At 45.5% G+C, this 16,450-nt stretch overlaps 1 protein-coding gene across 13 annotated transcripts in view; it reads left to right on the forward strand.

Annotated features, from left to right (window-relative positions):
- The window catches only part of fbrsl1 (fibrosin-like 1), a 274,086-nt gene that overhangs the window by 221,902 nt on the left and 35,734 nt on the right, over nt 1-16,450 (forward strand). The gene's annotated exons all lie outside the window — the stretch shown is intronic.

Raw genomic sequence — 16,450 nt, forward strand, 5'->3', positions numbered from 1 at the left:
GAAACAACGTACCACTCATTCAGCCGAACAGTTAAGGCCAGCCATACTAGAACTGCTACTCAGACAACGTTTTTCCCATCTTTGCCTGTTGTTCCCTTCTGATTTACAAGACAGAGAGCAGGTTCATCCCTGGTCCTTGAATACAGCCGCTCCACTGCTATAAAACTGATGAATGTTCCCTGATCTTGAATCTGATTTCTGTAGATCCTCTGTGGTGCATGCATGATACATCTAGCATTCATTTGTTGGTGCAAATATAGTGATCATATTAAAACTAGAAGGATACATGAACTGCATTTGTAATAATGTATATGGCATTTCACCAAATCCACTGCCAGGGAAGCAAGTAGTTCTTTCAGTCACAGACTTATGGGCCACAGGAGATGTGGATTGTTCCGAGGACATGTCATTACTGTGTAACAGATGACACATAGCATGTGATGTTATTCATACTTCAAGGACACTCCCCGAGCTCCACCACTTGTGGGTCCACAGTGGGAGATGGAGAATTTATGCTTGTCCCTGTGGCACTTGGATCTACATCTTAATCCTGACAAGGGACTTGCCATAAAACACTCTCTCTACACCAAAAGTAGAGGGAGACTTAATAGGAGAGGAAGCCGCTGTGGAGCGAGGCGTTTGGCAGGCTTGTCCTTTAATGCACACTGCAGAGATGTCTCTGTTTTTAACATTTCAGTTATAAATAACGCAAAGGGCTGCACAAGGCCAGTGGCTGTAAAGGGACAGGGAGGTGTTGTCAAAACAAAATACATTTTTTCTCCCCTTTTTATTGCATGGCAGAGCTAGCTGTGTTATTAACTGCACCGGACAGCGGGGGATTTATGTGCAGGTCCAAATGGAAGTGACCAGTGACCTTTCCTGTGGTGCTAGCTAGCTCTCAAACTGCCAGAAAATGGACTGCTTCGACAATGAGCAGCGGCTCTTTGTCCCTCATCTCTTCATATGTGATGTTATTTCCTAAATGTGGGCATCTGCTGACTGAGAGACCTCGGGCTTGTGCCTCTGCTCATGTTTATTCTCCTTTTTTTTTTACATTTTTTTTTTTTATTATCTCTCAGCTCGAAATGTCAACTGTGTGCTGCACAAAGCAGCCGTCCAAGGTCTTTTGAATACCTCCAGGTATTATTGAAGTCATATGTCAGCCAGTCACTCAGTCAGTGGGTAATGTGTGCTTCATGCTCTTGGCTGAATGTGCCGAGTTCTTTGCTGAGGCTGCTGAGCAACAGTGCCTGAGAGGCAGTGTGGAAGTGGAGCGGGTCACAGCACTAGGCCAGAGCGCTGTTACAGGCATTCTCCTATGATGTTGTTATTGTTGTTTTCTCCATCCCCCTGACAAAGAAGTCCATCTTCACTTCAAACAGCTGATAAATCCCATACATATTTCAAAAGAGCTCTCCCTTTAATCCCCCCAGTCCTTCTGCAATTAGCCATTGACAGCAGCACCTAGTGCAGTTCATGATCTAATAGAAGAAGGGGAGACAAACTAGAGATCCTTTGATTCTCAGCTACTGAGCATCTCCTGCTCTCAGCCTGCTCATTGGGACCCATCTCAAGGAGAGATGGAGACACTTGAGTGAATTCCCCTTCTTTTGAAGCTGCCGACCCAGGTCAACCTGTAATTCTGGCAGCTGGCCAGTACCTCGCCTTCCCCTCATCTCTCTCTCTGTCTCCCCTCGCGATTTCCAAACAGTGCTTCCCTGAGAGCAGGTCGTGTCTTTTGTTACCTTTATGAGGCGTAATTAAATGTGCACGGCATGGCACAGTGTTTGAGCAGGAACCCCAGGCGTGCCATTAGCCAGATGTGGCTGCTCAATCCTTAATGATAGAGGAACAGAGGCGGAGGAGACGAGCCCAGGAGTCCTTCATCACGCCATCCCGAGGTGTCGTGTGGGCCTAATTGCCCCATCGTTTTGTGCACCGTACGAGCCCCCATGACACCTAGCTTCATGCATTCATTATGTAGTCTCCCAGTGCTACTTCAGGCTGTGGTGTTCATGTATAACCAGAGGTGGGTGGTACACTGCAGCTAGGCTTTTAGCCAGCAAGTATGATTCATGAGGGGAGTTCTTAACACCTTTGTTTTGAACATTGCACGCAAGAAGTGGGGTGATGTACTGTGTAATGCAGTGCATTAACAGTTTACCGTGTCTGCCTGGAGAGGGTTTCATTGTCATGTACAGTCATCATGTGATACTGTGAGAGGGATAAAAGGCAAACTTCTATATGCAGCTGCTGTTAAACATCATCAAAGTTGCATATCATTATTTGTATTCCGTTTTGGTTGGATCATCAAGTGTTTTCGACACTCAGTAGAGGCTGTTGAGCTCTGTTAGTCCTAATAGTTGAGAACTGATATACAGTACATGTCCTTGAAAGAGGGGCCAACCAAGAGAGTTAAGAAGCTACTTTTATAGAAAACAACCCGCTTGTCTGTCTCTGCCTGGGGGCTTTGGGAGTGCTAAGGGATCAGACTGACAAACGCTGACTGATCGGCTCACATTCACACGGCGTTTCCTTCCAGCCTTGCCTGGGATCTTACTATTGAAAGTTCTCATATTTCCTCCTAAGCCCTTTCACTCGTAGTGTATTAAAGCCCCCCCATCCCACTCCTCATCTTTTAATCCAGCCCGCGTGTTTTTCCCCCTTAGTAAGCAGATTTGAGTCGGGAGCTTTAATTAGATGCGTCTTCTCCAGGATGCGGATGTGTCGGGTGGTCCGTGCACAGCCTGGGGAGTGTTGGGTGGAAATGGGCCTACATGCCAAACATACGGCACCCTCGCTGGAAAGCAGGCCCCTTCGTTAGTGAGGAACTGACGAGCTGCCGCTCACATTTGGGTAATTAACACCGCCACAGATTGTGGAACAGCTGTGCAATTTAGCACTGTGGCAACACCAGCGAGTCAAGAGAGACTCTGCAAACAGAGGACGGCTATGAAGTAGATTCATAGAGCACCTCACTCAGGCCTCATCAAAGCTCTCTCCAGTGGCCAAACATAACGCATATCCTCAGCTGCTTGGCAGAATTGTATGACAAATTATTAAAATCACATTATTTAAGGGAATTTTAGATGATGAATTCTTAAGCAAAACAACCGAAAACTATCATTACAATTTGGATGCTCGCAGACTGTGCTCTTTTTTTAAAAGGGAAACAGTTCAGACTTTTTTTGTCTATTTGCAGTCAGTATGTTTCAACACCTTTCTTTAAGTTATGGCCATGCGGAACAACTTAGATCCAGCGTGGCTGCATCTAAGTTCTGTTTCCATGGACAATTTACAGCAAGGGGTTTGGGGCTAGTCATCAGCCTTGTCTACAGTTATGGAGAATAGATGGTCCATGTGTAAAAAGCCTCTGCACTTTCTCTCCATGTAATTTAGGTTGCTTTTCATCTTTCTTTTCTTGGCAGTGCCTGGCTTGCCCCCACAAAACCAAATTATATGTGAGAAGTAATTAAAGCATCCTGGTCTCCTTTTTGTTTCTTTTTGATTATAGTTAATGCGTACCATTCCGTCCTCCACTTTTATTCGCCGTGTTTTTTTATCCCCACTGATCCGCAACATCTGGTTTTGGGTTTAACCGTTGTGGAGTGGTGAGAGTGTGGGGGGAAAAATGCTGGTACACATGCAGTTTAAGCTCGAGTATTTTTCTGTTGGCTCCTACCTGATTATTACTGAAGAAACACAAACATCCTGGGATTTTTGGCTTTCGGTCAAGTTGTGAGCATTTTACAGTGACAGCTCAAAGATAGTCATTTGCAGAGTAATGAAGGCAACTTGGCCGTGTGTGATTAAGGCTAGTTTACATTTGTGTTGTATTAGATAAAGTCGGATTTCCAAACAGTAGGTTTTTTTTATGGCTAGAGCAAAGTAGCAATATGGAGCTGTGTAGTTAAGTGTGAGTCTTGTAGGGTTGAGCCCTGTTGCCTCTCTTCTCTCCTCTCTCCTCTCTGGCCTATCAAGTGTCAGTGACAGTGACATGCCCAGGGCTGTCAGCAGGCCATGTCCTGGCTCCGTGCTCCGTCAGAGAGTGAATGGAGAGAGCCCAGGGAACTTGTTAAATTTCTGCTAAGCTAGGCTATGCTGACTTTGACAAGAGACATTTCCTTCCAATCTCCTCAGGTCCTCTGCCGCCATCATCAACCACAACTCAGTGAGTGAACAGGGCAACGGAGACGATGCAACGATAATAATGTGAAAAATGTCTATCTGCAGTAATGCCAGGTGAAGGCAAATGGACAGGCAGGCAGCCAGCATCTGCAATGTATTCTGGGTGGCTGGGCCAAGCCCCAGCGGGGCTGTCATTTATTTATCTATCTGCAGTGTCTTGAGAGGTGAGGAGAAGAGAGATGGCAGAGGCTTCGCTCTACTAGAGGGGGCTGGCCAGCTCTTGAGGGATAGGAAATATAATTGGGCTGCTCTCACTCTTGGCTGTGGCACCAATCAGACATTTCTCCCTCCCCCTCTCACCCACCCCTGTTTCTTGCAGACATAACTGAGGAGATGAGGCAGTGCTGGCCTTTCAGGCCCTGAGCAGGGACGACCCCAAACAAGACTTGTCACTTGTGCTTACAGTGGCATTTATTTGATCGGAGGAGGTTTTTCTTCCTTGCCTCCCCCCAGCCTTTTCCTCTGCATTCTGCCACTGCCTCTCTCTTTGGCCTGAGCTGTAATGCTGGAAACCTGACTGCAGCTTGGCTGGGGCAACCCATGACTACTGCTGTGCAAGGCAAATGACTTTGCTGTGAGGGACAGGCCACCTGTTAGTGACAGGGTGGGGGCTGAGCTGACAGAACAAGTGTAACTGTCAGAGAAGCAGGTTGAAGTCTCTCCTAGCATGGGGTAGAGGAAGACGGGAGAGCTGTTTCCACTGGGCCATCACCACCACATTGGCCCAAAAGTGCCCCCTTCATACTGTGACCCAGTACTGTGGAAGCATTTCTATGCTAGCACAAACTACTGAAAGTAGAATTTGTCTGGATACTCAGTGGGAGAACTGGAAGGTTCCCAGCCTGCCTGTTCTTTGTGAGCGTGCAAGCATGCATGCATGTGTGTGTGTATGTGTTTCTGTGATGGGAAACAGGGGGTGGCATGGTGGTCGATAATGTAGGTAGAGCGCTGAAGCTTGTGAGCACATCTGTTTCAGCTACTCTAATTGTGTATGGAGGTATTGATCTGTGGTGGGTGCAAGGGCACTGTACCAGAAGTTCTTGCCTCCCCACTCTGGCATCCCGCCAGGGTTCTGTCAATCTTGGATGTGGGTGACGGCCTGGGCGGGGATCCGAGTATTCAGAGAGCCGTTACAGGGGTGCAGCAAGGCGTACTTGGTCTAAAATTACATTTTGGTGGGTGGCTTGGAGTGGGATGCCACGCAGGTTCATAAAGCCAGCTGGGCAGCCCATGCTGCGGTGCACCTGAGCATGTTTAAAAAACATTAACAGCAGTAACGGTACAGGACTGGTGTAAAATATGTTAGTCTGGACCCAGAACGACCCATGTTCCTCTAGCAATTCAATTATTGTGCTCCAACCAGTGTGTTGGGGTATAACAAGAATAGCCTGAAAGACATTGAGCTAACACCCTACACCCTTCATCATCCTTCTGTGGCCAGCCTCACTGCTTTTAACACTTGATTAAACCTTCTTCTCTCAACTACATTCTTAATTGTACTGAAAGAAAAAGTGTTAGGAAAAGATAATCTTAGGGCTTCTCCTGTGGACCCCGTATTAGGCGTCACTGGGCTTATGCTGGCTATAATGTTCACCTTTTTCATTTGTGACTCTGTTTACACTGGCCTCTACTGTCCAACCACACACATCTTTACCACTGACAGACATGAAATGCAAACACCCTTTTTCCATCTCTGCTGGATGAATAGCATGCAGTATAAAGGCCCTGGAGCCTGGACCAACTAATCCAAGGATTCTCTCAAATGTGAGAAAAGGCAGCTTGAGCACACAAGCTGCTGCCTTGACTTCATTTGTTTGCATATTTCTTATTCAAATACAGACAGGAGCCACCTGAGCCGAGCTGAGTGTTTCTGGACGTGCAGATGTTGAAATGAAGTTCAAGGAAATAGAGGCTGCCATTGAATTACCTAAGCTACCAGCTAATTAAACAACTTATCAGCATGGCTTAGGCAATCAGTGGGTAGAGCAGGGGTCCGTTTGAAAATGCAGACCACTCAACATTTACGAGGTAGTTTAAGAATGTAATTGTCAGGTTTGTTTTATTGACAGGAAACTGGTTTGTTAAGGTGATCCAGTGCTGTGGTAATGAGCTGTTTAACCTTGCTACACTGCAAAAGAAAAAGAAAAAAAATCAATCCAATGCATTATGTACACACACCAATAACGTCACTGGAGCCAACATACTGGAAGTGAAAATGAGTGGCCTCTGCACGTGACTTGGCGTCCTTTTTGCTCATTTAGTTCACTCATACGCAGAGACTCCCAAGGAAAACAAATCTTTTAACAAGCGCTAAGATATTCATTGTTGCCATCATGAACAAGCCCAGAAAAAGGGTATTATTGCTCCAGGGAATATTCTTTGCCTGTTGTTTTTTCTTTCCACTTGAATAATTTAAGGAGTTGCATGTAAGACAAAGTTACATTCGCTTGCTTCATTATATTTTAATCCAGAGCAAATGATGCTGTGCATATACTTGGCATGGCCAGCAACTTTTAATAGTCCTCTCTGCAATGATTGCTCATAAATCTGCTCCAGCAATGCAAACACATCAAATATATCCTCCTCACCCTGCCCTTCTCTTCTGTCCGGGGGTTTGTGTTCAGATGGATGCCAGATCAAATTCCTCCACAGGTGTTATGTTATTATCAGAGATAACAGCCGGTGGGTTTACAGAGAGTTCACCAGGGCTCATAAAAGAAGCTAAGCTCACCGAATAGACAATTACAACACATTAGTATGTTATTATTGTGCAATCACTGAAAGTGTAGGTTGCTGTGAGTGTTCAATAATGATCTGAAATAGTTAAATTGACCTCTTGTCAAGTATTGACAGGTTGTCATCACTCTGTACATGACACTATAAGCCACATTTATCATAAATCTATGCATTTCATAACTATTTTCCATGCATTTGCAGTAGTGACTGATCACTGCAATTGAAAACCACTAGTAACATGGCCGTTGTCAAGGTCAGGTCACAGTGTGGTGTGCTAGAATGGTGTTACACAGTAAGTGTGAAGTCTAAAACCATAAGCTCTCTCACAAGGTCTCTGCAGTTGTCGCGTTGGCGTTAAACTAGCTTGTGCTGGACTCCCTAGAGGTACAGTTAGCTCAGCACCTCCTCCCGTACAGAGCAAACTTCTGGCATGTCCCACTGATATGTCATCATGGTTATTTATACTCTCCCAACCACCCCACATTAAGTCACACATCTGGACTGTCAGTGACAGAAGAGCTCAAGCGCTATTCCATGTCACGAAGGAGATGTGTGTGTGGGGGGGGGGTCATAGCTCAGTTTAGAGACCCTGTCACGTACTCATGTAGATAAATGAAGTTGTCAATGAAAAGACAACATCAAAGTCTAAAGGATGCATTGCTATGACGAAGCAGTGGGCGTACTGTGGGCAGCTAGGGTCCACGTTCTATATTAAATTCCTTCTGTGACCTCAGAACACACCCCTCCCACTCACAACAGACCTCAGCAGCAGCTTATGTCCACAGCAAGTGGAAAATACTATAAAAAACATATCCTCTTTTCCTCCAATAGCAATCTCGCATCTCTATGTTTGGTAATGAAATGAAAGTCTGTCCATTGTAAACAGTACCTTATACTGAAAACACTGACCTCCAACTACCACCACCTCCAGTCTCCCCCTTTTATAATGGCAGTTGAGCGGTGAAGGTATTTCTAAAGGTGACTTCCTGAGCGTTAGGTGTCTTGTCCAACCCTGCAGTGAGGCCTCAGGGAGAAGCTTGGGTTACAGCTGCCAGAAACCTGAGGCCTGATGTCTGCATCAAAAGTAAATTCCACTTAACGTGCCACATCCCTTTCCAACATGACCGGGGGGCTTTGGAGGTCTGAGACTCCTTTATATAGTGCATACCATGTTTGTTTGTGCTAGCAGGGCGGATAGTGTGCCTTAAAGTGGCAAGGGGATGGTGATGTGAGACCAATGGGACATTTGGCAATGGGTGCCACTCTTCCCTGCTCCATTTCCAGTTTTCCACTCCCCCACTTGCCACCTCCTGTCCTCCCCACCCCCCTTCATTTCTCTGCAGGGCAAGTGGCTCTATTGAGAGCCCAAGAGCCTGGCCGCCTTTCATGGCTGCAGCAGACATATGAGCGAGATGCTGAAATGAATTCCTAAATTCCATTTGTCTCATTTCAGCTGCTTTTGTAGTTTAGGAGAGATGCTCTGTTACTAAACCAGCATCGACAACTTCACGCCCCCCATCGTACTGGTAAACTGTGAGCTCAGCAGAGAGTCAAGCTGAAAGGTCAGGGATCACGGACATCTAGTGTGTGCATGGTGTTGGGTTTAGGAGGCTGTGGGATGCCGAATGACTGGTGTGGAGGTTGGTGTGTTGAGCCTGGATCCCCCATAGTTTTACGAACCCAGAGTCAGCCGTTGACTCCCACTAGCATTAGAACAATATTTATTTGTGTTAGAGGGGAGGTGATTCATATTACTCAAAATCACTGGCATAGTACGGGTGAGATCTGCTTCTTGCTGCGCATTTTTTCCTCTCATTAAAGGTGTCCGTGCCCAGAGGAGCAAACCAATGCCTACCACACATTTCCATGTAGTGCCAGCTCTGCCTTTTCTTCTCTTTGTGTGCTGTCTTTCACTGCAGAAGAAATTCACTGTGTGTGGGTTGAGGCAAGGGAAAGGGTCACAGCTTTTTTATCGCTGCATTATTTAAGATCCTGTCGAGTTTGTTTTTTTCCCTCTTAGCAAATTCATCCAAGTCAAAAGCGCAGTACAATCTTAAGAGAGAGGAAGAAAGGAAGAATGTAACTTGTGTAGCCTGAGGTGGGCTATGACTCACCTAGACATTGTTCAGATGGAGTGAAAAGAAAACAAGTTCAATAGGAGTTTCTATTGAGCTGTGCTTAAAGCCACCTTTCTCTTAACAAGCTGCAGTGAGAGGTGGTTTGCCTACCAAGCTTGCCTGCAGCTCTCCGCAGGGCGATTATGTCACGGCGGGCCAGTCAGAATGATGTGTATCTCTCTGTTAGAAGGCAGCTCTACTGCAGCAAAGGCTCTGACTAGGAATATTATTATTATCTCCTCCAGGATCCTCTCCACAGCAACAACGGTGCCGCATTGTGAGAGCTCTGGAGAAAGCTGTTTTTGAAATAATCCGCCTGTCTGTTATCCTGCCTCTCAGACAATAACATCCAGAAAGGCTTTTTTACTTTCCACCACCCACACTGACAATGGGGTAAAGGCTTTACAACAAAAGGATGATGTGGATATGGGGACAGTGAGTTTCCGTGACCCGTCCTATCATACCTCCTCACAGTGGCCCCGAGGGAGCCGGGATTTGGTTGTGGCTGTTGACCAGCCAATCAGGGAGCAGTGAGCCGTGTCTTAAAGGGCTATCTGCCATCTCGGCTGCCGAGAAGCCTGGAGAGCCAGGAGAAGCCACCGGTGCTCTGATCTATATCAGGGCCAGAGAGTAATGACGAACAGCCCCCTGATTCCACTGGGAGATTACCTGTGGTTCTTATCGCTACTGGCACACATTTTGACATTAAAAAGGAAAGGAGGCCACGCCCTTTCCATAGTCAGCTGTGCTGTGCCGAACAGAGCTAATGCAATCTCCTGCTTTTGTTTTTCCCTCTCCCATTGCCTTTATCTCTCTGTATTTTTCCCTCTTTCCCCATTTCCATGGTCTCAAGCAGGACTTGATCAAGTACAGTGGTTGTGCCACACTGACCCTTATCTCACCCTAAAAGAGATACTACTAACTCCCTCTCCTGGTGCCCCCCCAATTCCCATAAGCCTGACAAGGGAAGAGAGCCACACATGCTTTTAAACCACTGAGCTCAGATCTGGTGTTGCATTAATTGAGTTAAATGGATTGCGATGGTCGAGATGATTTGTCTGTCGGCTTTTATTGCCGCAATTTAGACTGTGCCTCATTGCATTATGCCACTTAATGAGAGCCCTTCGCAGCCGTTTTGTCTCTGCTGGTATTAACATGCACAGGTTCACTTCACAGCAGAAAGTGGGAACGTGCTAGCCCTAATTTCCTGCAAAATTCAGTTGATAATCAACTGATAGCACTTCCTCTGACTCCGTCAGTGACATTTAATAAATTGGATGTCTTTGCTTTTTTTATTCCACACCTGTTTTTCATGTTCTTTTTGTTACTCTGTATCTGTGGGGTTGAAATTGTGATTTGTGACCTCCTCCATCCTTATACCCCCCTACCAGCCCCACCTCCATCCTTCATCCCGGGCCCTTGCAGGGAGTTTAAGCAGGTCTGGATCCTCTCCGGTGAAATATGCCTTGTCCTTTTTCCTTCATTTCTCCTTATCTGGTTAGTGCTGGCTGTGGGCCTGCTGAGGCGTTGATTTGTGACCCTCTCTGTCTGCAGCAGCGAGAGACTTTAATGCAATGCGTGCCTCTGCCCTTCTCCCTACTGATGAAACAGGCCCCTGCATTCCCCTGATAGACTGCTAATTTGTATACTAAACTGACAGGCAGCCGTGATAAGGGCTAGCAACTGCTGCACAGAGGCGGGAGGGAGGGGAGGGAGGAGTGGCGATGTGGGGTGCGGTAAGCGAGACGAAGGGTAATATTTTACACAAAGCTCAAGCCCCCCTGCTCCTCTCTCGGCATTCATTTCCCTGCGTCTGTTGCTAGGGGGAGAGGGAGCAGGAGTTGTCAGCCCTGGCCCTCTGTTATACACACACACATACACACGCATTATACATGGCTATGAAAATGGCACTCGGGGCTAAGTATAAAGAGGTTTGTGTGTGTGCAAGTAGAGACCACTCCATTCTACACGGTCACTATGGAATTCATTATCATCTTAATGATGCTCCAGTTGAGGCGAGTATCTGTTGGTTGACAGTTGCGTGGGAGGTTTCTTCTCTCTTTTCGGTTCATGCTGTATATCCCATCATGCTCGCTGGGGGTTTGCAGTCTTGCTGGCCCACACCTGTTCTGACAAGCAGACGGTGGCGGTGGCGGTGGGTGGGAATTGGAGGTAAGGTAGATGGTGCCTGTTCCCTGCCCTGGGAATGCGTAGCACTACTGCGGCTTATAATAAACGACCGCTCGGGAGGTCATTAAGTTTCTGGAACGGTGCGAGGACAAATGCAGGGAAGATAATTAATTTGGTGTCTCCCATTGCAGCCTGGGAGCTGTAGGCCCACTGTGCATGGCTAATGCAGCATTTATTGTTAAAGCTGCATTAGCGGACGTCTGGGTTGAAGGGGTGACGGTAGTTGAGGCCACGGAGTAGGTGCTGATAGAAGTGTTTATCAAAACGCCAAGCTACTCTCCCATGAACAGAGAAAATCAAGCCCCTGTTAGGGTTTGACTGATGTGTTTTTACCACGTCTGTACTGATAAGCTTCTTTATGTCAGTGTCCAAGATCATTAGGTGACCTTAAAACAGTCTTTCTATACACCTAAAACAAACATACTAATTAATCAGAACATAAGATTAAAATCGTCCAAGAGCTTCCTTTGTTGCATTGGTAAATTTAAAAATAATTATGTACTAAAACAAACCGCATCATTCTCATCACATTGGAGACCGATAAGAGTAACTGTCCAACATCAGATTTTTACTAAAAATAAATATCGGTATACAACCCTGAAGAGAGAGGGAACGCGTGACTTCAGGTGACATTAAATGTAAAATTGGAAGAGAGGGCAGTGAAGGAGGAATTTGACATTGATGAAACACCAAGCAGGGAAGCAAATTAACAGTTGTGTGTGTGTGTGTGTGTGTGTGTGTGTGTGTGTGTGTGTGTGTGTCTGTGTGTCTGTGTGTCTGTGTGTGTAGGTGTCTGTGTGTGTGTGTGTGTGTGTGTGTGTGGGTGGGAAGTGCGGTGAGTGTGGATCCATGGACAGACAGGTTCGGCCGGGGTAATTGAGAGCCTGATTGCCCATGCCAGGATATGTGCCCTCTTACCTGCTTCTCTTCCTCTCTTTTTTTTTTCTTTTCACTCTTTCTTTCATGCTACCTGATAAGTCTGTTACTGCTATGTCCTGTCACATCAATACAGCACGGAGTAGCTGTGTACTCTTACACAGGACCATCAAGTGTCTCTGCCTACGCCAAGACATTTGACCCACTCATTTGGCATGCACAACAACATGCTGCGTTTGTTTCCTATGCTCGGTTACCCACAATTGTAGACTAGGACAACGAGCTTCTAGCTATAGCTACACTGAGGGGTGTTAAGTTGATTTTCATCCGCTTTTTATATATCATTTTGTACAACTGATCATCTTTTGTACTGCCCGTTAAATTGATTTTAAAGTGTAGCTGCCAATGTTTTTAGTTTCCAAAATGTAATTTTGAAAACTTGTTGGCTTGTATTTGGTTTGTGGTATGTAAGTGTTAAGATAAGCCGACTTACCACTTGTCCTACAACAGTCTGTCAAGAACATAGCATGCGCCAAATGACTCAGAACTAAATTGTAATTATAGTCTTTGCAGGCATGAGCCCACAACAAAGCCTACTGACAGGTTTCTTTGTTTTCACGCTACAGCTGTTGTGATAGCACTGCCAGCCTGTGTAAAAATTATATCTCTACCAGGGAGGGGAAGGACTTTACCTGTTTTGCTGGGATATGGGGGGAAGACTCTATTAGGAATTTGGTTTAATTTAGTCTGGGTTTACTTAACCTCTGGCTGCAAGATTTCTTCCTGTTTGGAGATAATTTGCTCAGCTCCAAGGAATGCAGGGCATGCAATAGGAGCTCTCAGATCAAAGGTAGATGGACGGCCTGAGGATCGTTTGATATAAAAAGCAGGGGGTTTGGTGGGTGGGGGTTTATGGGAAGAGAAATTGGTCTCTCAGCAGTCCTTACTAAATGAGGTTAATTGAATATGGGTAATTGCTGACCTTCCTGTCTCTGTGAAATCACAGCCTTAACTGATCAATGCCTTTCATAAATTTATGCCTGAAGGTCATTCAGTTGATTATACCGCCCTCTCTTGCTGCCTGCGTCGCTTCGCTCAGTCAGCCCATTGTGTTTAAATTAAGCAGGGAAGTGTTTTTACGCTAAAAAAAGTGCAATTAAGCTCGTCTCAGATATTCTAAATTAATTAGCTTGCTGTGTTGTTAAGTAAAAGCGATGTGGACATGGGAAATTTGAAAAGGTTTTTTTTCCCTTGCTTCTTTGCTGTGACAGCAAATGCAATTTTGCCTCTCAGTAAATGTCTCACTTATTGCTAGCGAGGGTTTCTGCCTCTCTGCTCTCCCTCTGCGGCTCTGCTATTATCTGGAGATTTATGCAGCCAATAAGTCATTGGTGTTCAGGGAAGTTGGGAACTTTTTAAAACAAACAGCAGTGTAATTTGTAATTTGGCATTCCCTAAATCTGGGAATTATGGTTGTGCATGTGGCTCTTTAGGGAGTTAGCACTCTGATGGTGGGTTTACTGGCCCAGCTCCCTCCCTGGCCTCCTTCTTTTTCTTTCTCCCCCTCATTCCTTTTACGCCTGCCGAGGAAACGGAAGGATTTCACAGCTGCTGAGAGCTGGGCCCCGGCTGGGCCCTATGACCTCCCTCTTGCTTTTTTCCCCCTCCCTCAGTCTCACTCCCTTTTTTCTCCCTCTCTCCAGCAGTCTCTTTCCTCAGGGAGCTCTTGTGTGGCTCAGAGGAAGCTGAATCATAAAGCATGGCTAATGAATAGAATAGGGAAGGAAAGCTGAGGCCTGCTGACGGCCCTCCAGAGAGGAGGCCAGGCCCCTGAAGCCCCAGGCTCAGATAGCAGACGGCCCCCTCAAAGGTCAGGCTTCCTGCGGCCCGCTCCAAGGGCTTTTGGCTTCCAGGCAATGTGGCTTGAATTTCCACCATTTTTTTTTTTTAAATGGTTAAATTTCCCTGTTTCCTTTGGAAAACCTGGCCTTTGCTCCTCTTTTTTTCTTTGTCTGTCTCTCTCTCTATATATATTTTCCCTCTGTCTCGTCTTTCCCTGTCTGTTTTTAATGGCAGCCAGGGTTGCCTCAACAAAGAGAGTGTGAAGAATTTGTTATACATGACCTCTGCACACCACAACCGCAGGCAACTTAGACTGCCAGCAGCACAGCCCCGTGAAAAAATGTCAACTTGACCAGCAAAACCCAGAAAGTTCTACAAAAACAACAGCTAGCCAAATCAGAGCTCTGCTTTGACATGCCTTTTTAAGAAGTGCTTTTGTAAGCCGGCCTTGTAATTGTGGATTATACAACTGACTCATGCAGACTTGGCAGGTGCAAAACACAGCATTAAAACCTAAATATTGGTTGTTGATGTTACTTGGAATACGTTTGGAATATAAAACAGCTCACTGCACACTCAGAATGGCTAGAATACGAATAAGGAGAACTAGGTCGTCTTGGCACATGGTAAACACAGCATTTTCTGTTCTCTTTCTCAGGAACATTATGTCTGCCTTGCTCTCTGGATAACCACTCTGGTCATAAGAATTGTTTTAACTGTTATACTGAGTTATGGCATGACCTACCCTGTCTTTTTTGCTTTTGTGACCCCGTGCCACACTAAGCAAGTCCCTGAGCCAGCTCCCGTGTCCATTTGACAAGCTTCATTTCATTCTGAGCCCATATTTTTCTTCCAGGGCCTCCGGGGCCATGATTCAAGGCTGAGGTTGTGCTGCTGCAGTGCTGAGGCTTGGTACTGGAGCGTTTAATGTCGTCCAAAGCTAACAAAGAGCCTGTGTTGTAGCCTGGCGCCCCGGTTCTGGGAGACTGAAAGAGGGCAATGCACAACACTCTGTCTTTCCTCTGTAGTCTACTGTAAGAGGAAACAGAAAACATCTCCATTCAGCTGAGGGTTCGCCTTCCTTTAAATGTCCCGCTTATCCAGACAAATCTAAAGAGGTATTTTTGACCTCTTCTTACATTTACATCAGGTTATTGATCTAATCTAAACACAGTGGTTGACCAGTCTTTCTATAAATACTGTAGTTTATTAATCTCATAACTAACATGATCTCAACTACTCTAGCAGAAGCTAAAGATCATGAAATGACACTGTTAAAGAATCTACTGATATCAAATTTCAAATCATAAAGTCTGTTAATGCAGACAAATACATCATCAGAACCTTTAAGCAACTGACTTGTTAATGTGATGTATCACCATTATTGACTTTCCCTGCAGTGTAGTTGCTGTATAATTTGACTTGACTTGGACAATATCTCTCTATAATTGTCAACAGATAATTTTGACAGGGTTTCTTCTCTTCTTTTTAGTAGACACAATTGTTTACGTCTGCTTTGTTTTCTTTCGTTATGGTTTATACCTGCACTTTATATGGCTGCTGTGTGAATGAAGGAAATTGTTGAGAGAACCAGAGAATCAGTGCTTTCCCTCAGTGCTTTCCCTTGGCACTGTTGTGGTTAGCGCTGAGACGAGACATCAAGCACAGACAGGCAAACACTGTGAAGAACAGTAACACAGTGGCAGTGAAGGAGAAATTGGGAGGTCTTGGAAAGAAGAGGACGTCCTCAAAACACTTGTGAAGAACTAACACGGATGCCAAGGACAGCCATCTGTGTTTACAAAATCATTTGCTTTCTCTTTTTGTCTCCGTCTCTCTTGCACTCACTCTGATTCACTGTTCATTCTTTACATATGCTCCCTTTGTGCTGCATAAAATACAAGCATGGCAGTTAAGGACACTCAGGCCCTTTGGTAGGACCATATGTTCAGCTCTTGCAGCTTTTTACAAGTGTGCAGAACCCAGATGAGAGGATCTAAAGCAAAGGGAAACCATGGCTTTAAACAAAACCCCTATATGGGCTGATATTACAGGCTGAGGAGGATTTTCATTGTTAATACTATCATCCAAGCACTGCAGACGTTTTGCTACGGTATTTTGCACAATACCAGGTTTTGTGTGGATTTACTGCTTTCGGTCATAGTGTTTAAAAAGTTCCTGTCTGGCCAGTGAACATGTATTTTTGTAAAAATGTATGGTCTGTTTTGCTTTAGGTGGTGCTTGCCAGAATCTACATATCCATCTAAAGCAGAGGGGAAAATACCTTGCAGTGTTTAGTCTAGAAGTGCACTATCACTTCATAGTGAGATGCCTTTCGCCCTCAAGTGACTCAACCTCGGTTTGACTATAATCCGCCAGGTTTCCACAGCTCACTGTCAGTCACATCAGCCAAACCAGTAACAACTGTTTTTGACCCAATGAATACTCACGTTGTTGACAGATCATCTGTTTACTTCCAGTATAGGCTGATATTGTCTTTG

Source organism: Dicentrarchus labrax, unplaced genomic scaffold (genome assembly GCF_905237075.1).
Source record: "Dicentrarchus labrax unplaced genomic scaffold, dlabrax2021, whole genome shotgun sequence".
Classification (NCBI taxonomy): Eukaryota; Metazoa; Chordata; class Actinopteri; family Moronidae; genus Dicentrarchus; species Dicentrarchus labrax.